At 43.0% G+C, this 24373-nt stretch overlaps 1 long non-coding RNA gene across 1 annotated transcript in view; it reads left to right on the plus strand.

Annotated features, from left to right (window-relative positions):
- Nucleotides 1-5630: 5630 nt before the first annotated feature.
- LOC128053476 (uncharacterized) overlaps nt 5631-24373 on the plus strand; it is a 59158-nt gene continuing 40415 nt past the window's right edge. Inside the window, exon 1 of the long non-coding RNA XR_008199922.1 lies at nt 5631-5731. This is a non-coding gene — a long non-coding RNA (uncharacterized LOC128053476). The remainder of the gene's footprint in view (nt 5732-24373) is intronic.

Here is a 24373-nt window from a genome sequence, read left to right on the forward strand (position 1 = left end):
GAGATAAGAAAGCCTTCCTCAGTGATCAATGCAAAGAAATAGATGAAAACAACAGAATGGGAAAGACTAGAGATCTCTTCAAGAAAATTAGAGATACCAAGGGAACATTTCATGCAAAGATGGGCTCAATAAAGGACAGAAATGGTCTGGACCTAACAGAGGCAGAAGATAGTAAGAAGAGGTGGCAGGAATACATAGACAAACTGTACAAAAAAGATCTTCACGACCCAGATAATAACGATGGTGTGATCACTCACCTAAAACCAGACATCCTGGAATGTGAAGCCAAGTGGGCCTTAGAAAGCATCACTACGAACAAAGCTAGTGGAGGTGATGGAATTCCAGTTGAGCTATTTCAAATCCTGAAAGATGATGCTGTGAAAGGACTGCACTCAATATGCCAGCACATTTGGAAAACTCAGCAGTGGCCACAGGACTGGAAAAGGTCAGTTTTCATTCCAATCCCAGAGAAAGGCAATGCCAAAGAATGCTCAAACTACCGCACAATTGCACTCATCTCACACACTAGTAAAGTAATGCTCAAAATTCTCCAAGCCAGGCTTCAGCAGTACATGAACCGTGAACTTCCAGATGTTCAAGCTGGTTTTAGAAGAGGCAGAGGAACTAGAGATCCAATTGCCAACATCCGCTGGATCATCAAAAAAGCAAGAGAGTTCCAGAAAAACATCTACTGCTGCTTTATTGACTATGCCAAAGCCTTTGACTGTGTGGATCACAATAAAGTGTGGAAAATTCTGAAAGAGATGGGAATACCAGAGCACCTGACCTGCCTCTTGAGAAACCTATATGCAGGTCAGGAAGCAACAGTTAGAACTGGACATGGAACAGACTGGTTCCAAATTAGGAAAAGGAGTACGTCAATGCTGTATATTGTCACCCTGCTTATTTATCTTATATGCAGAGTACATCATGAGAAACACTGGGCTGGAAGAAGCACAAGCTGGAATCAAGATTGCCAGGAGAAATATCAATAACCTCAGATATGCAGATGACACCACCCTTATGGCAGAAAGTGAAGAGGAACTAAAAAGCCTCCTGATGAAAGTGAAAGTGGAGAGTGAAAAAGTTGGCTTAAAGCTCAACATTCAGAAAATGAAGATCATGGCATCCGGTCCCATCACTTCATGGCAAACAGATGGGGAAGCAGTGGGAACAGTGTCAAAGTTTATTTTTGGGGGGCTCCAAAATCACTGCAGATGGTGACTGCAGCCATGAAATTAAAAGATGCTTACTCCTTGGAAGGAAAGTTATGACCAACCTAGATAGCATATTGAAAAGCAGAGACATTACTTTGCCAACAAAGGTCCATCTAGTCAAGGCTATGGTTTTTCCAATAGTCATGTATGGATGTGAGAATTGGACTGTGAAGAAAACTGAGCACCCAAGAACTAATGCTTTTGAAGTGTGGTGTTGGAGAAGACTCTTGAGAGTCCCTTGGACTGCAAGGAGATCCAACCAATCCATTCTAAAGGAGATCAGCCCTGGGTGTTCTTTGGAAGGAATGATGCTAAAGCTGAAGCTCCAGCACTTTGGCCACCTCATGCAAAGAGTTGACTCATTGGAAAAGACTCTGATTCTGGGAGGGATTGGGGGCAGGAGGAGAAGGGGACGACAGAGGATGAGATGGCTGGATGGCATCACCCATCTGATGGACGTGAGTCTGAGTGAACTCCGGGAGTTGGTGATGGACAGGGAGGCCTGGCCTGCTGCGATTCATAGGGTCACAAAGAGTTGGACACGACAGAGCGACTGAAATGAACTGAACTGAACTGAAGTTTAGCTTCCTAGGAAGTCAGGTGACTGTCCAGAGAAGGCTGGATTCTTGCCCTGTGTGAGAAAGAAGAAGAGATCTGGGTGGGCGTCAGCAATGTTCAAGGCATCTTTGCATTTTCATCACTGCTTCTATTTATACTCCTCATCAATCGATTCTCCTAACAGCAGATAGTGTGATATTTTAGTTAACAAATCAGAACGTTACTCCTATTTGAATTATTAGCTAGCTTCCCATCACATTGAAAATAAAAGAAAAAATGAAAGCTCCTTACCAGATCTGTCCTGCGGCTTCAAGTCACGGCTCCCAAGAAAGCCTCTGCTTCCTCTTTTGCACCATTCTCCTTGCTCACTCCCTTACAGTCATACAGCTTCTAAGACACCAATCTCAGAGCCACATCTGGTCTCTGAACTTGCTGATTTTCTACCTAGAACACTCCTCCCACGTGCTTTCAGACTCTCCTCTCCTCTGTAGTCACATTGCTGCTAATTCTTCACCTTCTCTAAGAGAACCATGCTCTGTTCCTACCATCCGGTAATTCCACCCTCTCCCAACCTTTCCAAGGCCCCGCCCTGCATCATTTTCTCCATTTCATCTGAATTCATATGTTTCTATTTGTTCACTTATATTGTCTGGTCAGGAGCTCCTTGGCTCCATAAAGGTAGGGACCTCATATGTCTTGTTTACCATCATATCTCCAGTTCCTAGAACAGTACCAAAGCAGAGTAAGATCTAAAACAAAAGATTGTTGAATGACAGAATTAATGATTTCTAACTTTGAGGTGTTTGTTTTGGTTTATTTGCAAAATCTAAAACCTTGTTAAAACAGCTTCTGTACCATCTAGGAAAAACATCGAAGATGTCTTTACTAATATCCCCATGATATGTAATAACGTTTACAACATTATGCACATTGCCATTGAAAACTTTACAAATTTCAATTCAATGAATGTCTTTTCTTGCAGAATTGAGGTTTAACTTACTAATAGGTAGGAGGTTGTCCATGAATTTACTCATGTATATTGATTTCCTGGAAGTCATCAGAAACAATACAACTAGTAATTTGAAGTACACTGTTGAATGTATATCAATTGAACACATATTTAATTGTGAAAAATTCAGTCCATTTAAATTAGATATGTAACCAGTTTTCCTATGTAATATTAACTATGCATCTTTTATTTGTAAGAAAGACTTCTTAAAATTAAAAAAAAAAGCAATTGAAATACATTATGTTACTTAATGCAAGTTATTTTTTAATACCTCAATTGAGTATGCAGTCAGAGAGATTTAAGCAAGATAAAACACAGGCAAAAAAAAAAAAAATGTATTCAACAGGAGGCATGTTGTCACGTTCCTTAGATTACTGAAATCTAACAAATTGGATAGCTTACAAGAATCTGAAAACTAATACCAGCCTGAGTCCCTAGTAAGTTTATGTCAAGTCATTGACCCTGATCCAAGGAGAGACCTCTTTAACACAATCAATACAGGTGCAATCAGATAAGAACATTCTACTGTTTTATTAAAGTGCATCTAATTCAAAACTCAATAACCCTCACACATCCTTAATCAGGGAAGACACCCTGGGAGGCATTTACATGAGTGATCTTAAAACTCTGGCTTTTGGCTCCTTAGCCAGACTTTCTACAAATAGATGTTTCAAGATCCTGTTTGTTCTTCTCTTTTCCTTCACCTCCTGGTTTTTGACTGCTGTAAATATGCTAAAGTGGTCCTTCCATCCTCCCCTAAAATGGAAAAGAACTCTCTGGGGTGGATGTTGGAGAGCAGATCTATGCTCCTGGGAGCTGGAGAGACCCAGGGGAGAGATTCCTGTCTACAGCTGCTCCTAGCATACCCCCGCTCCACAGCTTCCCAGCAGCGCCTGGGGAGAATTCGGTAGCCAGGAGACCATTATCTTGTTTCCAGAAATAGTCTGAACTGAAACAATAGATAGGGAACAAGGCCAGAGGACCCCAGAGTGAGGCAGTCTTTATTTCTTGGCGACCCAGACCTGGACCATCTCTGCATGCTCTGTGACCATCTCTGCGTGCTCTGTGACCATCTCTGCGTGCTCTGTGACCAACTCTGCGTGCTCTGCAGCAGTGCGTGAGGAATTCTAATCTGGAACCTTGGAGAGGAGGCTCGGTGGATCTGTGTTTTGTCAACCAGAAGTCTACTAAAAATAGACTAAGAATATTCAAGGTATTTTTTTTTTTACTAAACACTTTTCCCAGCTGGGTCAGTTCAGTACAGTTCAGTCGCTGAGTCGTATCCAGCTCTTTGTGAGCCCATGAATTACAGCACATCAGGCCTCCCTGTCCATCACCAACTCCCTGAATTCACTGAAACTCACAGCCATCGAGTCAGTGATGCCATCCAGCCATCTCATCCTGGGTCGTCCCCTTCTCCTGCCCCCAATCCCTCCCTCAGAGTCTTTTCCAGCTCTTCGCATAAGGTGTCCAAAGTATTGGAGTTTCAGCTTTAGCATCATTCCTTCCAAAGAACACCCAGGGCTGATCTCCTTTAGAATGGATTGGTTGGATCTCCTTGCAGTCCAAGGGACTCTCAAGAGTCTTCTCCAACACCACAGTTCAAAAGCATCAGTTCTTGGGTGCTCAGTTTTCTTCACAGTCCAATTCTCACATCCATACATGACTACTGGAAAAACCATAGCCTTGACTAGATGGACCTTTGTTGGCAAAGTAATGTCTCTGCTTTTCAATATGCTATCTAGGTTGGTCATAACTTTCCTTCCAAAGAGTAAGTGTCTTTTAATTTTCATGGCTGCAGTCATCATCTGCAGTGCTTTTGGAGCCCCCAAAAATAAAGTCTGACACAGTTTCAACTGTTTCCCCATCTATTTGCCATGAAGTGATGGGACCAGATGCCATGATCTTCGTTTTCTGAATGTTGAGCTTTAAGCCAACTTTTTCACTCTCCACTTTCACTTTCATCAAGAGGCTTTTTAGTTCCTCTTCACTTTCTGCCATAAGGGTGGTGTCATTTGCATATCTGAGGTTATTGATATTTCTCCTGGCAATCTTGATTCCAGCTTGTGCTTCTTCCAGCCCAGCTGGGTCAGTCATTTGCTAATTCCTAGTTGCAGCCTCCAGCGCAGAGGAAATGGCTCAACTCCATCATGGCAGGGCGCGCTCATCTGAGAGCTCAGATCTGCCCACAGGCTGAGCCTTGGTCCAAAGCTTTATCTTTGCAAATAGAAGGCAGGGCATTCTTGTCAGAAGGCCTCCGCAGAGAGACGCCATTGGCCTTTCCAGGGTAAAGTGGCAGAATACCTACGTCTCCCCGCAAAGCACAAGACATCTCCTTCTGGACAGTTTGTTTATCTGCCTGCTTTACTTGGCTTTTCTCATCCTGTTGTTCGTACAGGCGGGTGGAGGATCGCACATCTGATCAGAATCAGGCTTGGTGGTTAGGAGACTTTCTTCATCAGGGTCTACTCAGTTTTTAATTGCACATTCTTCTTTTTGTGGCTTTCAATTTGAGCAGCCTCTCTCTCCCTCTCTCTCCTATCAATGGCACAATTGCTCAAAAGTGTTCATTAAGTGACCAGTGTGGTTGAGGAGTAAGTGGGGAGTTTATGATTCATTTACTGCGAACCCATCAATGAATTCACTTATCTATTTACAGAGAGCCACTTGTGCCTGGAGTTGTGTGGTGCCAGACAGACTGAAAGAAAACACGCTCCCTGCTGATTCAGCTTAGTTCAGTTCAGTTGCTCAGTTGTGTCAGTCTCTGTGACCCCATGAACTGTAGCACTCCAGGCCTCCCTGTCCATCATCAACTCCCAGAGTTTACACAAACTCCTGTCCATTGAGTTGGTGATGCCATCAGATTCGAGCTGGCTTCTGTGAGCCTTGTTTCTGCCTCTGCTACACCAGCCTCTGCAAGGACCACGCTGCTCGCTCTTGGGCTGGGGTAAGCTACTGGGGGAAGACAAGCAGGAGGAAAGAAGAAATTACAGAAAAAGAGGAGCGTGCTTCTCTAAAAGAACCAAAGAATATATTGGTTTGGTACCAAAGAGTACTGAGTCATATCGGTTGTACCCTGCATAACCCCAGAGGGCCTGATTCAGATCGATTCCAATGTGAACGGTTATGGGAATGGCACCCACTGGAGTTGTGCAGTGAACAACTTGGGCAACTGAACATGGTGGTCCAGAGATGAGTAAAGATTTCTCAAGAGGAGTTCTGGAGAGATGCTAACAGGAAATGGAAATAAGATGGTAGAATGAATAGGGTTTAACAAGGTGATTAGAAGGAAGTGAGATATTCCACATGGAGCTACCAACATATGGGAGAGCTCCAAGCCTGGGAAGATCTCAGTATTAATGTGGAACCATTGTGAGGTGGGGGCTGCTATAGGAGAAAACACCTCCCCTGGTCTCATTACAATGTGATTCATAATATTGCAATGTTCCACTCATCTCCCAGGAAGGGAGCTATCCAAAGGTATTAGAGGGAGATAAGCTATTCTCGCAGGTGGAGAACCCTGTGTTCACCAATATTCCTGAAAGGAGATCAGGATGTTAGAAAGACTCATTGTGATCAGGGCTTGAGGCAGAATACGAGCCCCCCAAGGTCTGTGAAAGTAACAAGAACCAGGAGACCAAGAGAGCTTTGCTGCTGAGTGGTGGTCATAAAACACATGCAAGCACACACAGGCACACACATGCATGCACACACATGTGCACACACATACAGACACGCACATACACACACAAGAGCAGAGAGAGGAGGAGACACCAGCCTGGATGCAGCGGCAGAGGAAGCTCGGCTGAGGAGGGGTTTGGGCAACAGAAAGGTGGCACAGATTCGAGCTGGCTTCTGCGAGCCTTGTTTCTGCCTCTGCTACGCCAGCCTCTGCAAGGACCACGCTGCTCGCTCTTGGGCTGGGGGTAAGCTGCCAGTCTCCGTGGGACGTGAAGAAGCAGTGTTTTCTGTAGCATGCTGGTTTGCTGGGGAACACTGAAGTAGGTGACGTCAGGGTGCCTCCTCCAGGCCGTGGAGTGATTGACTTATCACTGGGATCCTTCTCTGCCTGCATCTCCCAGATCCCCTTCCTACCTTCATTTTCTCTCCTTTTTGCATTGTGGTTGGAGAAAGCAAGGAGGAGGGTCATCCTCTTTGGGCTCGGGCTTGGTGGTTGAGTGAATGAGGACCGAGCTGGGGAATATACACAACATAGCAGGGTTGAGACATGCAAATGTAATGGGTACAAACTTAGACATTTGGACCTTGAGTTGATGATGAGGGTTCTCAGTGCGGGTGAGGATCTGAGAGTCATCTGCATTCAGAAATTACAATGCCAGTACTTCAAGAAATGGCTGATATTTCTACTGGCATTTTTCTTAAGCATTGTACCTGTATAAATTCCTTCAATGCATACAATGGCCTCTTGTAAAAAGGTACTATTAGTCTCCCTATTTTAAAGTTTGAACAGCTGAAGCAGTGATTTTAAATACCTTTCCTATAGTTCTACAGTTAGAATAAAGCAGAGCAGTCTGGCACAGAACTGTTAATGATGCCATTAATGTGGAAGTAAATATGTGCTATTAGAAAGGATTTCTGAGAGAATGGACAAGGAAAAGAAGAAAGAGGAGGATGGAATTTTGGCAAATACCCATATTTATGGTTTCTTATGAGTCTGTGAAGGAAGCATTCACACTCAAGGGGACGGGAAAGGAAGGGAGGTAGCGAAGGACAAAGAGGAGGGGCACTGGGAAGCGCGGAGGGACTCACTGGGAGAAGGCGGGGTGGGGGGAAGAAGGGGAGCCTGTGAGTGTGTCCTCCTGGGTCTGAACAGGTCCAGCCTCTCTCTTACTCCATTATTGGCTGCTGTTGTTCAACTACTGAGTCATGTCCGACTCTTTGAGACCCCGTGGGCTGCAACACGCCAGGCTCCTCTATCTTCTGCCATCTCTTGGAGCTGTCTCAGATTCATGTCCATTGAGTTGGTGATGCTTGCTAACCATCTCATCCTTCGCTACCTCCTTCTCCTTCTGCCTTCAATCTCTCACAGCATCTTTTCCAATGAGTTAGTTCTTTGTATCAGGGGGCTTCCCTGGTGGCTCAGATGGTAAAGCATCTGCCTGAAATGCAGGAGACCTGGGTTCGATCCTTAGGTCAGGAAGATACCCTGGAGAAGAAAACGGCAACCCACTCCAGTATTCTTTCCTGGAAAATCCCATGGACAGGGGAGCTTGATAGGCGACCGTCCATGGGGTTGCAAAGAGACACAACTGAGCGACTTCTCTTCCTTTCTTTATCAGGTGGCCAAAGGACTGGAGTTTCAGCTTCAGCATCAATCCTATCAATGAATATTAAGGGTTGATATCCTTTAGGATGGACTGGTTGGATCTCCTTGCAGTACAAGGGACTCTCAAGAGTCTTCTCCAGCACCACAGTTCAAAAGCATCGATATTCTTTGGAGCTCAGCCGTCTTTATGGTCCAACTCTCACATCCATATGTGACTACTGGAAAAACCATAGCTTTGACTATATGGACCTTTGTCAGCAAGATGGTGTCTCTGTTTTTTAATAAGCTCTCTAGGTTTGTCATAGCTTTCCTTTCAAAGAGCAAGCGTCTTTTAATTTCGTGGCTGCAGTTACTGTCCACAGTGATTTGGGAGCCCAAGAAAATAAAATCTGTCACTGCTTCCAGTTTTCACCCTTCTATTTGCCATGAAGTGATGGGACTGGATGCCATGATCTTAGATTCTTGAATGTTGAGTTTCAAGCCAGCTTTTTCACTCTTCTCTTTCACCCTCATCAAGAGACTCTTTAGTTCCTCTTTGCTTTCTGCCATTAGAATGGTATCATCTGCACATCTGAGGTTGTTGATAGTTCTCCCAGCAATCTTGACTCTAGCTAGTGATTCGTCCAGTCTGGTAGTTTGCATGCTGTACTCCGCATAGTAGTTAAATAAGCAGGTGACAGTATATAGCCTTGCCATACTCCTTTCCTGATTTTGAACCCTGGATTAAGGATTAGCTGTGACAGGAGCCAAAAGTGAAGAGGAGCTAAAAAGCCTCTTGAAGAAAGTGAAAGAGGAGAGTGAAAAAGTTGGCTTAAAGCTCAACATTCAGAAAATGAAGATCATGGCATCTGGTCCCATCACTTCATGGGAAATAGATGGGGAAACAGTGGAAACTGTGTCAAAGTTTATTTTTTTGGCCTCCAAAATCACTGCAGATGGTGACTGCAGCCATGAAATTAAAAGACGTTTACTCCTTGGAAGAAAAGTTATGACCAACCCAGATAGTATATTCAAAAGCAGAGACATTACTTTGCCGACTAAGGTCCGTCTAGTCAAGGCTATGGTTTTTCCTGTGGTCATGTATGGATGTGAAAGTTGGACTGTGAAGAAGGCTGAGTGCTGAAGAGTTGATGCGTTTGAACTGTGGTGTTGGAGAAGACTCTTGAGAGTCCCTTGGACTGCAAGGAGATCCAACCAGTCCATTCTGAAGGAGATCAACCCTGGGATTTCTTTGGAAGGAATGATGCTAAAGCTGAAGCTCCAGTACTTTGGCCACCTCATGCGAAGAGTTGACTCATTGGAAAAGACTCTGATGTTGGGAGGGATTGGGGGCAGGAGGAGAAGGGGACGACAGAGGATGAGATGGCTTGATGGCATCACTGACTCAACGGACGTGAGTCTGAGTGAACTCCAGGAGATGGTGATGGACAGGGAGGCCTGGCGTGCTGTGATTCATGGGGTCGCAAAGAGTCGGACACGACTGAGCGACTGAACTGAAGTGAACTGAACTGTGACAGGAGCTGACCCGAGTCCAGCCTCTTGATTCCCCATCAGCTCTCAGTTCTGCAGCTCACAGCGCCTGCGGCCAGCTGTTCACAGTGTCCTTGGGAATCAGCCCCTGGCTCTGTTTGGGCCTGGAGAGCAGTGAGAGCCGAAGTGCCACATAGCCGAGGCCACAGGCTCCTACCAGGGAAGATGGATCTGCTGTGTGCTCCTCTGTCCATTCATTCATTCTTGTGTATTCCCAGGTGACACACATGTTTCTGGAGGGTCGAAAGTTGAAAAAGACCTGATTCCTTCTCAGGACATTTCGAATCTAGTTTGAGAGTTTGAAATAGTTGACTTCTAATGAACCATAGCAATATCATTAAACTATTCCCTCACACTGCTAATCATTAGACTGAGTCTGACATAACTATTACAGGTTAAGCTTTTTAAATTGTCTCTGTAAGTTAAAATAAATGCAAGCAGAATTCACAGGAGAGAGATATAGGGCAGGACATTAAATGCCCAGAAATGCCAAGGGCATTCTAATTTTAGAATAAAGAACCTAGTGTCCGAGCATGGGGCAGGGCTGGAATGTCCCCTGCCTGAGCCAACAATGTCATAGCTCCCCCCTGCCCCCTCCTCCCTGACCCCAAAGAGTTTGTATTGGGAAAACTTTGGATACCAGACAGCCTCTCTCATAATTCTTGGAGGTTTTTTAAAAATTGCAATTGATTTCTTAGAACTAATAAACTAGGGTTACGACAGTTGTGGCAAAAGTGAGTTCGTAGTTCTTGTCTAACGAGTGAGGCGCCCTGCTCTGGGGGGAATGGCCCTGAGTGCCTCTGGTGGTTGCAGACCCGGCTGATCCAGGGGTAGGGACAAAGACTCATGTCCAGGGCATATCGTCAGGGAGCTGAAGGGGTTTACCTAGTGAGACAGGAAAGCACAGGTGCACACATTTAGCTTTGTCCTGTGGGGAATGAAAATCTATTTTTAATCAGCACTATAGCATAGAAGAAGTATGGCATGTATGTTTGCTATGAGCAGTGGCAGCTGGCGGGAGGCTGGCAGTTTGTCATCCCAGTACTGGGTCTAAAAAAAAAAAAAAAAAATTCAATCTTCAGCTGAAAAAAAAATGAGACAAAATAATAGGAGCCCACATTTCTTGAGCGCTTACATGCTTGGCGGTGGGCGCTTCGCTTGAATTGTTGCCTCATTTCTCCTCCTGTCGCCCTTATGAAGGTTCTATAATTACCCATGAGGTAAGCAAGGATCAGAGGGTAAGATAACGTCCTCGAGTTCTCGGGGCTGTGGTGGAATTCCTATTTGAAATCCTAGTGAGTGTGCTCTTGAGGTCTGCTTCAGTGTCCCGTGAGCCTGCCAGAATGTCCTGGGCGCCCCAGAAATCTCTCTATTGATGTAACGGAACCATAGACCGTCAACTTCGTAGGGGTCAGAGCCTATCTTGATTGGTTCCGTCTGGCCCCAGTTCCTAGTTAAGAGCCTACCCTATCATAATAATCCATACTGGTTGAATGAATGGATGGATGATGAGCGATGGATGAATAAATGGATGAGAAGTGAGTGAGAGAAATGAGTCTTACGCAGTCTTCTACTGAGTCCGTTTTTGAGAAAGGAAAATAGGCACAAGTGTCCAGGGATTTTGGAAATGGAGCTTCTCTGTCCATGGAATTTTCCAGGCAAGAATACCAGAGTGGGTTGCCATTCCCTTCTCCAGGGGATCTTCCTGATGCAGGGGTCGAACCCAGATCTCCCACATTGTAGGCAGATTCTTTACCTTCTGAGCCACCAGGGAAGTCCTGCAGGTTAGCTGCATGTAGTTAGTGAAGCAAATACCTATGAAGTGGGAAGGAGGGCAAATTAAGCAAAGTGTAGCAGCGTGAGCAAAAAGGAGTATTATATCAGGGAATATATTAGTCATGAGCAAACTGAATAGAAAAAAGTCATAGGATAGAGATTTGATAATGTTTTGCTTAATAAACACGTGTGGAATTGGACTGAACATGCCTTGATGCAACAGGCTTGTACTTCAGTTTTAGGGCCATGTGTTGGGGTACTCTTATCACCTGAGAAAGTCAATGTCTATGAGTGCTGATAAAGCCAAGGCAGGTCAGAATTCTCTCATTATCTTGTAGTTCCTGCCCTTAAATTGTCTGCTCCTAGTTTGAAGATCTTGCTTCTGAATTTCGAGTTTCTTACTCATTGCTGTGCTGGTAATGTGCTGTTTACTGAGGCAGGCTGCTCTGTTTTTGCAGAGATCAAGTACCTATGCATAAGAACATGAATTTTGACAGCAAGTGTCTCATGAAAATCCTGCAGAAGAAGCATGGTGCCCCTTCAGGGGAGGGGGTGAGGGCGGAAACCCATTGTGCATCTCTAGACCTTTCATGTCTTAGCCTGTGGACCCCAGCCTGCTCCTGGAGATGACCTTGGCTTAGAAACTGCACTCCCCTGTCTCGCCTGTGGGAGCATGGACTGTGGGGTGGGGTGGGGGCAGGCTGCCCAGTGCTTCAGAGCGGAGGGAGCCTGTCAGGCTCCATGGAAGGAGCGAGAAAGCCCTGTGAGTCTCCCTTAGAGATCAGAGTGGCCAGAGAAACTCCCCTTCCCTGCCCCAGTCCCTTACACTTCACTGAGGATTATTCAGCTACATTATAGCTCTTTATTAGGGGTTATGTGTACTATTGTCAAGGGCAAATTACAGGTCAAACTGTAAGGGTCAACAGGAGGGAGGAGCTGGCACTGTACTCTAAGGAGTAGAATTGTTTTAAAAAGCATATGAGGGGCTCAGTTTCTGCCTGACCGCTAACTTCAGACGTGAAACTCTGTTATACCAGCCACACACAGAGTGTGTTTAAATACTGCACAATCATTAATGCAGAGGTCTCGAGGAACATACATTCGACTGTGATTAAACCATGTGCAATTTGCTTTATTTAATTTCTGCAGGGCCTGTTGCAAAGCAGATTTATCAAGTCATGACTTGGAGAATTTTCTTTTATTAGAGCAGTGTGGATCTTAAACATAAAAGTCATGTCTTCAAATACCATTATGTTCCAGGGCTTTATGCTGTGTTTGTGAAATTAGGCCAAGAATTGCCTGTACCAAAGTGACCAGGGAGCTAATATTTAGAGAAGTGAATGAGCTAACATTTGTTTCGTGTATTGTAGGTATCAAGCCTTATGTTAGGCCCTTTATAAGTTTTATCTCACTTGCTTCTCAAAGGTGTCTCTTGATTTAGAATTGTTTGCCTATTTTTCACACCAGGAAGGGAGAGAAAGTCTTCTCCCAGGTCATATTTACTAAATTAATTCTAAAACTTTATGTTCTTTCTCTATATTTTGCTGTCAAATATATCAGTAATTATTGAGGAAGTAAGAACAGAGATTTAGACAGCATATTCAAAAGCAGAGACATGACTTTGCCAACAAAGGTCCATCTAGTCAAGGCTATGGTTTGTCCAGTGGTCATGTATGGATGTGAGAGTTGAACTATAAAGAAAGTTGAGTGCCAAAGAACTGATGCTTTTGAACTGTCGTGTTGGAGAAGACTCTTGAGAGTCCCTTGGACTGCAAGGAGATCCAATCAGTCCATCCTAAAGAAGATCAGTCTTGGGTGTTCACTGGAAGAACTGATGCTGAGGCCGAAACTCCAGTACTTTGGCTACCTGATGCAAAGAGTTGACTCATTTGAAAAGACCCTCATGCTGGGAATGACTGAAGGCATGAGGAGATGGGAACAACAGAGGATGAGATGGTTGGATGGCATCACTGTCTCAATGGACATGAGTCTGGGTAAACTCCAGGAGTTGGTGATGAACAGGAAGGCTTGGCGTGCTGTGGTCCACTGGGGTCGCAAAGGGTTGGACACAACTGAGCAACTGAACTAAACTGAAGCAAGAGATCCTTTTATGAATCGAGTTTTTATTTCTTTTAACTAAACTTTTTATATGTATTTGACTCAATAATTTTAAGCGTTTACCTTTTGCACACAGCTCAAAATCTCTTGCCTCTCTAATATATCAAGTGATAGATTTTTCTTCATTTGCCTACTCCAATCGCATCTACCAAATCTTGTATCTTACTCCTTCAAAATTGGAGGTAACGGTTACTATTTTATAAAGCTTTCCCAGATAAATTTTATTGTTGAGTTTATAAGTCGCTCAGTCATGTCCGACTCTTTGCGACCCCATGGACTGTAGCCTACCAGGCTCCTCCGTCCCTGGGATTTTCCAGGCAAGAGTACTGGAGTGGGTTGCCGTCTCCTTCTCCAGGAGATCTTCCCAACCCAGGGATCAAACCCAGGTCTCCTGCATTGCAGGCAGATGCTTTACCATCTGAGCCACCAGGGAAAACTCTTATATATGTATAACATATAATAAATATCTGATCTATAGAATAATTGGAGGCTTCCCAAGTGTCGCTAGTAGTAAGGCACCCACCTGCCATTGCAGGAGACACAAGAGACTTGGGTTTGATCTCTGGGTCAGGAAGATTCCCTGAAGGAGGGCATGGCAACTCACTCCAGTATTCTTGCCTGGAGAATCCAATGGACAGAGGAGCCTGGTGGGCTACAGTGCATAGGGTCACAAAAAGTCGTACATGACTGAAGCAACTAAGCACGCACATAGAACAGTGATAATTGTTGGCTAAGGTTTCCATCAAGATTATTCTTTGTGCTTATTTAGCACTTTATTTATGTGGGCAATGGATCATAGGAGCTCTGTAAGAGCAGGAATATTCATGTTTATTTCTCTGTGCTTAATGTCTAGTTGAGAACCTGGCAAATAGAACTCTTCCTCCCCTCCCTCCATGTATATATACACAGATGTACTCACACACATTTATATATATATATATTTAAATTTGTAATGCACTTACATTAAATAGCATGGACATCAGATTTTGGTCATGTTACCATCTTTGTTAAGCTTCATTTGCATTTTCTGTATGGAAAATGTCTTTTTCTCATATCATATTCTTTCCTACCTTTTTGCTTTTATTAATTGTGAGATTAATTATTCAGCCTGAGCAATACCTCTTTGTTAAATATTTCACTGTCTGCACTCAGGCTTCATATGTTCAGCATTGTAACTATTATAGGACTAGGAAAGGCAGTATTTCATGAGGCTTAGAACATTCTTGAAAGAAAATGTGAATACTTGTTAAGGATGTGAATGCTTTCTAAAATAATCTAGTGTTTAACCAGAAGGAAAAATGTCTTCCAAAATTTCTATTCTCAGTGTTAGATAACTCTGCATGATGTATGTTTCTCGGTGTGTACATGTGTGTACACACATGTTTATTTATGTGAGCATATGTGTGCAAGTACATGTATGTGTATGCATGTTTAACCCAAGTTGAAGTCTCCCATCTAGATTAAAAATTCTGCCTCTGTGTTTTTTCAATATTTTAAGTGCTCAGAGGATAATGCAATATTGCAAATTATTTTAACAACCCTACAGACATTGCTGTTAAGTATAGTGAATGAATGAATGAAAATACATGCTGATATTCTTGAAATGTATGAAAATGCATGGGAATACATGCTTATATGGCACCCAAGTAAAAGCATCCCACATCTTTCCCTTGTTTCACATGCATAATTGCTGGTTTCTTTTAATAAACTGGGATCATATCATATTCTGCAGCCAAACAGGGACTTGCAAAAGATTTTCACACTCATTGGTTATTAAAGTTTCCAAAGATCTAAATACTCGTAACATCCTGAGTCTGTGATTTTCAACAACGAAGCTTTAAATTCTTCTGACATTTAACGGAATTTTCTGTGGTGTTAAAACAGTGTTCTACACGAAATGCATTATAGAACATTTGATTTTTTCTTTCTGGGGAGAAAAAAGGATAGGAATAATGAGCTCTTGATAAAGGAAACCCAGTTCAATTGGATTTTAAATATGCATGTTAAAAATAGATTGTGTACACATGAGATCTTGGATGATGCTTAATCAACAGTAATTGTATTTCAAGCAAGCATGCCCTTTCCATATTCTGTTTGGCACTCCCGTGATTTGCCAGGATGTGTCATCCTCTGGAATTGTCGCAGCTTCTGAATTTTTGTACTTGAGCCTCTTTTAAACCATTTGGAGTTAAAGGTCATGCCAGGTGTCACTGGAAAGATAATGTCCTACGGGGTGTCAGTAAAATCTGTGATATGATTTATTACTTGGAATCATATGTTAATTGGATGGCAGCTGCTTTTGAATGGGTAGTCTTTCTCTTTTCTTAATGCTGACAGATGAAAGAGGAGATATCTGTTGAAAGAAGCCCCTTTAGTGCTAAATGAAAGTCTGAAGCTTACTAATTTTTGCTTTATTTATGTATTTAAGAACTCGGTTGTCTAGCTGTCAAAAGTGGAAGAAAATATTCCGTACAGGCTGGAAAAAGTCTGCTCTTTTGTCAAGCAGGTTCATATCAGAAGTCTCTGCTTGTGTGAAGTTCGTGGTTGCTACTGTCTAACATTTTGGTTCAGTCATCTTTTCCTATCTCTTGGTTTCCAGGGCTCTTTTATACCTGCCCACATTTCCAGGTCTTTCTTTTGTCTCTTTTTAAACCTAGTTTTAGTTGGTAGTCAAAAATGCACTATGGTATGGCATGTATGTGTTACCATGATTTTCATTTCTCGGATCACCCAAGGATACTCAAGCATAGCCAAACACCGAGGTGGGTTTAGCCCTGGCTCTCCCACTCCTGGAGAATGAGCCTCAGCTTACCCATACATATGATGGGATAAGTGAAGTTATACATGATTTGAAAGTTTGTAAACTGTGAAGTACTAATTAACGTGGGAATAATGATTACTCATGTAACACATTCAGTGGTATACATTCCATGATCAGTAATCAGCCTGGAGGATGAATGTCATGCTCCATTAAATAGAGAGAAATTCTTGGTGATTCCAAAATAACAGCTCACGGCTAGTATCACTAAAATTGTTGGCTTTGTGGCAACAACAATTACATTGCTTTTACTGTAGGTAAAATACTAAGTTTAGGGAAAATACGCCTCCCTTTGGGCTTTTATGTGTATGTTCAACATCTAAATATTCAAATGAATGATTCCTGGAGCCAATCTCACCTGCTGCAAGGTTGACTGTCTTCTCTTTGACATTCTCCATTTCCTCCTTTCTCTTGTCTCTTCCTCGGGGTAGTCGGTCAGCCCAGTGTCAGAACTGAGTGCTTAATACAACAGGGAAACCCGAAGGCTAGCTCAAGCCGCCAGGGAGCAGATCAACCTTCATTTGTAATTTGGCCACGGTCGTCCTAGAAAGGACCTAGCCAGTCTGGCCGCTGACTATCCAGTGTGGCGCGGCCCACAGTGACCAAGCTCACCAGTCATCCCAGGTCAGGCGGGAGCTTCTCTGCATGGAGCTTCTCTTGAGAAAGGAGTATGTCAAGGCTGTATATTGTCTCCCTGCTTATTTACCTTATATGCAAAGTACATCATGAGAAAGCGTGGATGAAGCACAAGCTGGAATCAAGATTGCCAGGAGAAATATCAATAACTCAGATATGTGGATGACACCACCCTTATGGCAGACAGTGAAGAAGAACTAAAGAGCCTCTTGATGAAAGTGAAAGAGGAGAGTGAAAAAGTTGGCTTAGAACTCAATATTCAAAAAACTAAGATCATGGCATCTGATCCCATCACTTCATGGCAAATAGATGGGGAACCAATGGAAACAGTGACAGACTTTATTTTCTTGTGCTCCAAAATCACTGCAGATGGTGACTGCAGCCATGAAATGAAAAGACACTTGCTCCTTGGAAGACAAACAATGACAAAGCTAGACAGCTTATTAAAAAGCAGAGACATTACCAACAAAGGTCTGTCTAGTCAAAACTATGGTTGTCCCATTAGTCATGTATGGATGTGAGAGTTGGACCATGAAGAAAGCTGAGCACCAAACAATTGATGCTTTTGATCTGTGGTGTTGGAGAAGACCTTTGAGAGTCCCTTGGACATCAAGCAGATACAACCAGTCCATTTTAAAGGAGATCAGTCCTGAATATTCATTGGAAGGACTGATGCTGAAGCTGAAGCTCCAACACTCTGGCCTCCTGATGGGAAAAAGGGACTCATTTGAAAAGACTCTGATGCTGGGAAAGATTGAAGGCAAGACAAGAAGGGGACGGCAGAGGATGAGATGGTTGGATGGCATGACCACCTCAATGGATATGAGTTTGAGTAAGCTCTGGGAGTTGGTGATGGACAGGGAGGCCTGGCGTGCTGCAGTCCATGGGGTCACAAAGAGTCAGATGCAACTGAGTGACTGAACTGCTCTGATCTCTGCGTGGAGATCTGATAGGGGGAGAGCACGGTGAGCTGGATATTGTACAGAAGGTTCACTCTGTGCCCCAACTCTGGGGAGCTGGTCTGGACTCCCCAGTATTGCTGAGCATTACTGCATTTACACCAATTTCCCCCACGACAGGCCCACAATTATGGGAGTCCTCATCCAGGAGGGGTTCAGCCTCAACCTCGTGGTGAGTGATTGGTTATAGCCCTCTTGCAGGGTGAGTCTGGTCCCTGAGTCAAGACCTTATCAAGAGTCCCAAGTTCCCTTTGTGTCTTGGAGTCTCTGATATTACATCAACAGAGACCCTTCGATAAGGTCCAGCCTCAGAAGAGCAGTCAGGGTCTCACAGGAGGTTCACTGGGCTTCTAGCAACTCTGGGAATTATAGGTCAGGATTCTCCAGAGAAAGAGAATCAATGGGATGTCCATATATCTTTCAAAGACATTTATTAGAAGATACTGGTTCACATGATTATGGAGGCTGAGAAGTCCCTGGACTTTCCATCTTCAAGCTGAAGACCCAGGAAAGCCAAGGCTGCAGTTTGAAGATCTGAAAGACAGATTGCCGATGGCACAAATTCTGTTTTGCGTCAGAAGACCTAGGCACCAGGAGCACCAAGGATGTGAGCTCCGTGGACCAGCTCAGCAGTCAGACAGCTCGAATTTAAGCACCTCCGTCTTTTCTGTCCTCTTCAGGCTCTCCACAGATAGGATGAATCCCATCCACACTGGGGAGGTCCATCTGCTTTGCTCAGTCTACCAATTCAGATGCTTCAGCCAGAAACATTCTCACAAGCACCACAGAGATAATGTTTAGCTAGATACTTGGGCAACCCTTGGCTTAGTCAAACTTGCACATAAAAGCAGCTATCATTGGTGTAGGGACTCCTTTTTCCAAGTCTCCAAAAGTCTTCTTATACCCTTTCCCCGCAGTTTCCTAACCCTAGTGGAGTGTGCGTGTGTGTGTGTTTAAAGAATGCATTTCCATTTCCTTGCCAGCAGAACTGGGAGACAAGTAGATTTTCTTGCTAAATAATTAAAAAATTCTACTTTTCTGGGTACCTGAATATACACTGTATTGTACTGTCCTCAGTCATGTCTGACTCTTTGTGACCCCACAGACTGCAGTCTGCCAGGCCCCTCTGTCCATGGGATTTCCCCAGCATGAATACTGCAGTGGGGTGCCATTTTCTTCTCCAGGGGATCTTCCTGACCCGGGGATTGAACCCATGTCTACTGAGTCCCCTGCATTGGCAGGTAGATTTTTTACCACTGTGCCACCTGGGAAGTCCATTGGATGTATAGATTTTTACTAAAAAATAAGCATATTTTTTACAATGTTTTCTAATGTATAAACATTTTATATAAAGCCTTTGGTCAGTGTGGGAAAATCTGACTGAATATAATACATTTGGTTTTCAGAGTTATAAACAGTAAAATCATAATAATAGAGTATAATTTTAGAAATTTCAGATCCAAGAAAATAAACTCTTAAATAGAATACAGTTAGCAAGGTGTTAAATAAAATGTTGTAAAAATGAGGGTGTTAGATGATAAATATGCTTGTCAGTATAGTTCTTATTTGTACCAATATTTTTAATAAAGGATGGTTAGCTTCAGATGTTGGTCAAGAATGGGTTACTATCGAGGATGGACCGTTATCACAGCTTTGCAGAGGAAATCTTCCCCATGACCTATGGCCTCATGCTTGTCACCTCTACTCTTATTTGGAAAGAAAAACAGGATACCTGGTCCAGTTCAGTTAGTGATTTTAAAGATATATATTTCCTTATTAAGACAATGGGGACAATTCTAGGCAAGCTAATACATGCCAAGAGGCTATATTAAAATTTTCCTTAGACTCCTTGGGTGTAGAGGAAATAGTGAATATAGTTTAGGAATGTGAAAATCTTTGTATTTTATATTTGTGTTTAGTCTCTTGAAGTGAAGTGAAGTGAAGTTGCTCAGTCGTGTCCGACTCTTTGTGACCCCGTGGACTGTAGCCCATCAGCATCCTCTGTCCATAGGATTCTCCAGGCAAGAATACCGGAGTGGGTTGCCATTCCTTCTGCAGGGGATCTTCCCAACCCAGGGATCAAGTCCAGGTCTTCTGCATTGCAGGCAGATGCTTTAACATCTGAGCCACCAGGGAAGACTGTTTAGTCTCTTGATTGTGTCCAGCTCTTTGAAACCCCATGGACTGTAGCCCTCCAGGCTCCTCTGTCCATGGGGATTCTGGACCTTCACTGCATTTTTACACATCTCATTTCCTGTGTTAGATAGTAAGCTCCTTGAGGGCAGAGGCCAGTACAGGGGGCTGTACAGAGGGCAGTAAGGACAGGCCTTCACTGCACTCCAGGCAAGAATACTGGTGTGGGTTGCCATGTCCTCTTCCAGGGGATCGTCCCAACCCAGAGACTGAATCCAGGTCTCCAGCATTGCAGGTGGATTCTTTAGCATCTGAACCACCAGGGAAGACCATATTTTATATTTATGTTGACGTAAATATGACTTTATATTACTTATGATTTGAAATCAATACCATCAATATACATAAAATGTATAATGTACCTTTTGGGCTCCAAAATCACTGCAGATGGTGACTGCAGCCATGAAATTAAAAGATGTTTACTCCTTGGAAGAAAAGTTATGACCAACCCAGATAGTATATTCAAAAGCAGAGACATTACTTTGCCAACAAAGGTCCATCTAGTCAAGGCTGTGGTTTTTCCAGTGGTCATGCATGGATGTGAGAATTGGACTGTGAAGAAGGCTGAGCACCGAAGAATTGATGCTTTTGAACTGTGGTGTTGGAGAAGACTCTTGAGAGTCCATGGACTGCAAGGAGATCCAACCAGTCCATTCTGAAGGAGATCAGCCCTGGGATTTCTTTGGAAGGAATGATGCTAAAGCTGAAGCTCCAGTACTTTGGCCACCTCATGCGAAGAGTTGACTCATTGGAAAAGACTCTGATGCTGGGAGGGATTGGGGGCAGGAGGAGAAGGGGACGACAGAGGATGAGATGGCTGGATGGCATCACAGACTCATTGGACGTGAGTCTGAGTGAACTTCGGGAGATGGTGATGGACAGGGAGGCCTGGCATGCTGCGATTCATGCGGTCACAAAGAGTCGGACATGACTGAGCAACTGAACTGAACTGAATGTTCTTAATAGTATGAGTGGTAAAAATGATCTGCCCTCAAGGAGCTTACAGTCTAATGGGAAATGAGACATGTGAAAATAAGTTTTAAAACAAATATGTTTGAATTGCAACTGACTGGAGACGATGTAGGGCAGGAGAGTTTGGTAGGAGGAATTGACGTTTGTGGGGACTTTGAAGGAGAGAGAGAATGGTAACAGGCCGAAGTGGGATGAGAGCATCATGAGTAGCCAGGAGCTAAGGCAGGACTGAATCTGCAGGTGGGAAGGTCACGGGGAGGAGGTAACATGGAAGAAGGCGAAAGAAGTCAGTAGAGACATTATGACAACCTCTAAGCATTACTCAAGAAAGGTTGGACTTTATGTTGAGATCAGTGTGGCTCTTTCAAGAATTTTTACAGTGAAATAGGATGAACCAGGTTAGAAAATGCCCTTGGATTAAGTAACAGAAGGTGTAGACAAGGCAAGATGGTTTTGAAGGGTATGATCACACTTTAGTTCAGGGATAGGCACACTTTTTTTTGCTGCAGAGGGTCCGCTAGTATACCTTTTGGCTTTGCCAACCTATGACTCTTGCAACTGTTCAATTCTGGTGTTGAAGCACAAAAGTAACCATGGGTACCGCAGAACAAGTGGGTGTGTCTGTGTCCCATGCAATTTTCCTGATCCCTCTGCAAGTTTTAATCTGATACATGACCTTCAGGTAAGGAGGCAGCATTGCATTTTAGAAAGACACTGGGTTTGGGATCATACATGCATAGATTTTAATCCCTAGCACTTATTCTAGCTACAAGAAAATAAATGTGATCGTGTGAGTCAAAGCACCGATCACTTCGCAGATATTCAGATAATGTAAGATTCTTTCCCTATATTCAATGTCATAAAGTTCACTCTAAAAAACAAGCCAGGTAGAAACAGTGTTCTTTCTTTTTGGAGAGCATATAATAAACTCATGCTTACGCAGTCAATTTTCTGCTTTCTCAGTCACATGCAAGTACTTTCACATCCATGTTACTTCACTGGTTTCTTTTGCCTCTGTGGTCTGTTTGAAACATTTAATCCATCAGGCTGGTTGTGTTCTTTGTCTAAAGACTTATCACTGTTAATAAAAGCAACAGCAGTGACAACAGTGATAGTTACTATTTATTATAATTACCAGCCATTGTGTTAAATCTTACATAAATTACCTTATTAACTACTCACAACTACCCACAACATAAGTAAGCACTATTGTTTTTATTTAAGAGATGAGAAAAATGAGAATAAGGGAGCTTGCTTCCAAAGCTAGACATCTAGTAAGTTAAATCACTAGTTTTCAAACTGCTTTCTGCTTCTCTATGGTTTTTGAATTGTTTTTCCCTTGAATTTTTATCTCCTCTGCACCCATCAAAATATGATCAAATTTGGTTTAAATCTATTCCTTTTCATAAAATATTTCTAGAGGTCGTCAGCTCCCTTTGATCTTTCCCATCTTTCACATCTGGTATTATTTAGAATCGATTGCCATTTGCTATATTAGTCTCTGGATGTTTGTGTCTTGCATGAAAGGGGACTTTAATTTACTCAAGGGCTATGACCAACTCAACCATTATTTTGTTTGTGCCTGCTATATGATGTAACTTATAGGTCCTAGAACATTCAGCAAATGTTTACTGAACTCCTGCTAGATGCTATGTGATATGAGTTTTCTAAAATGGTGTGACGAAGGAGGACCGAGGAGAAGAGACCAGTTTCCAGTTTCAAACGTGAGCATAGACTTCTTGGGCTATGGAAGAAATGCAAATTCAAACTAGGGAAGGGTGAACTGGGTAATTTGGGTGAGCCAGGAAAATTGACTCTGTACTGAGAAATAAACTGGTTCCTTCAGAGATCCACTTGAAGGATGTGAAGGAATAAGTAAGAATTATCCTTAAAGTCTGGGCATTCCAAACTTTATGTATTGTCTAGTTTCTGAAATTATAGCATGCCTATTCCTGTCTGCAGTAAAACACTAGCAAAGACAAGAAAAAGTGTTCACTGTGGTGGGAAGCTGGGCTGTGATGACAAGTGGTATAAGTCATGGAAATTGTCAGAAGAGAATAAGGACAAGTAAGGGGATGGGGGAAGCAGAGATGGGTTTCCAAAACCACAGTGGCCAGGGAAGGGATCTCCAGTTCCCACCGGCCTGTGATGGGGACTTTGAAGTTGTAAATGGTTTTGTGGGTAATGTACAAGATGCAAGTTCTTGTCACATGATCCAAGGTGCCACCATTTTAGAGGTTACAACTATCCAAAAATACAGGACGCGTTTGATGCAATCTTTCTGCATAATGTAATCAGGGAAACTGAGGAGTGCTTTGCACTATTAGACAACAATCAAGGGTAGTTAAAGAGTCAAGTTGCTTCACTGCATGTAGCTGCTCACACTTGGGAAAGCCTCGGGAAATCAGGTATGGATTTAATGAGTCACAGATTTTATTACCTGTCCAACCAGTATTTTAAATAGCACTTGTTTTTCCTTTCATGTCAAATGCAAAATGAAGTAAGTGGCTTTGAAAATCATTACTTGGAGAGACAAAAGGAAGGGTCATGATCTCAGTTTTTAAATTGGTCCAAAGAGATGCTGAAGGCAAGCATAGTCCCTTCTGGGATTCGTAAGGGAGTGATAGTATGAGGCTGCAGGACAAATGCCATTCTGTGTAGGACAGAATTCAGATTATAGGGCGAGCACTGTTGTGCGAGTAAGCAGCTACCATTCCTTATCAAGCAGCTAAGCTCTGGACTCTTAACAGTCTGGTCTTTTAATGGGTCCCCAGGAGAACATCTTCTTGGTTGACCAAAAGCTAGGGGTAGCATGAGTTCTCTGGAGGCCTCATTTAATCTTCTTGTGTGACGCAAAGAAATCCATAGGCATCACCAGGGAAACAAGGACATTCACAAGTTTCTATCAGACCAGCTGGATTTCAGAGGAAACTAATTGGCATTTTTGAATAATGCTGGGGAAGAGAACAATCAGTAGGAAGGTGGTGAATTTGTCAAAGAGTCCTAAAATATCAAAGCCTGCAGAAAGCTGAGGTTTCATTTTCAGTATTGATTAAAAAACTCTACCCGGGGCCTTATAAAAAAAAGGAAAGGAAGTTCTGGGGGAAAATATCCAGTTTCCATTGAGAAATGTTTCAGGAGACATAATTAACAGGAAAATGATGATGATGATGGTAGTAGTAATAATAATAGCTAGTAGGCTTGTATATATTCTCTCTTTCCTCAAAATTTAATGATTGAAGCCACAAAGCAGGAAACTGTATTCCTCTACAGCACGAACATATCAATTATATATGTCAA

The sequence above is a fragment of the Budorcas taxicolor genome, chromosome 9 (assembly GCF_023091745.1).
Source record: "Budorcas taxicolor isolate Tak-1 chromosome 9, Takin1.1, whole genome shotgun sequence".
In the NCBI taxonomy this organism is placed as follows: domain Eukaryota; kingdom Metazoa; phylum Chordata; class Mammalia; order Artiodactyla; family Bovidae; genus Budorcas; species Budorcas taxicolor.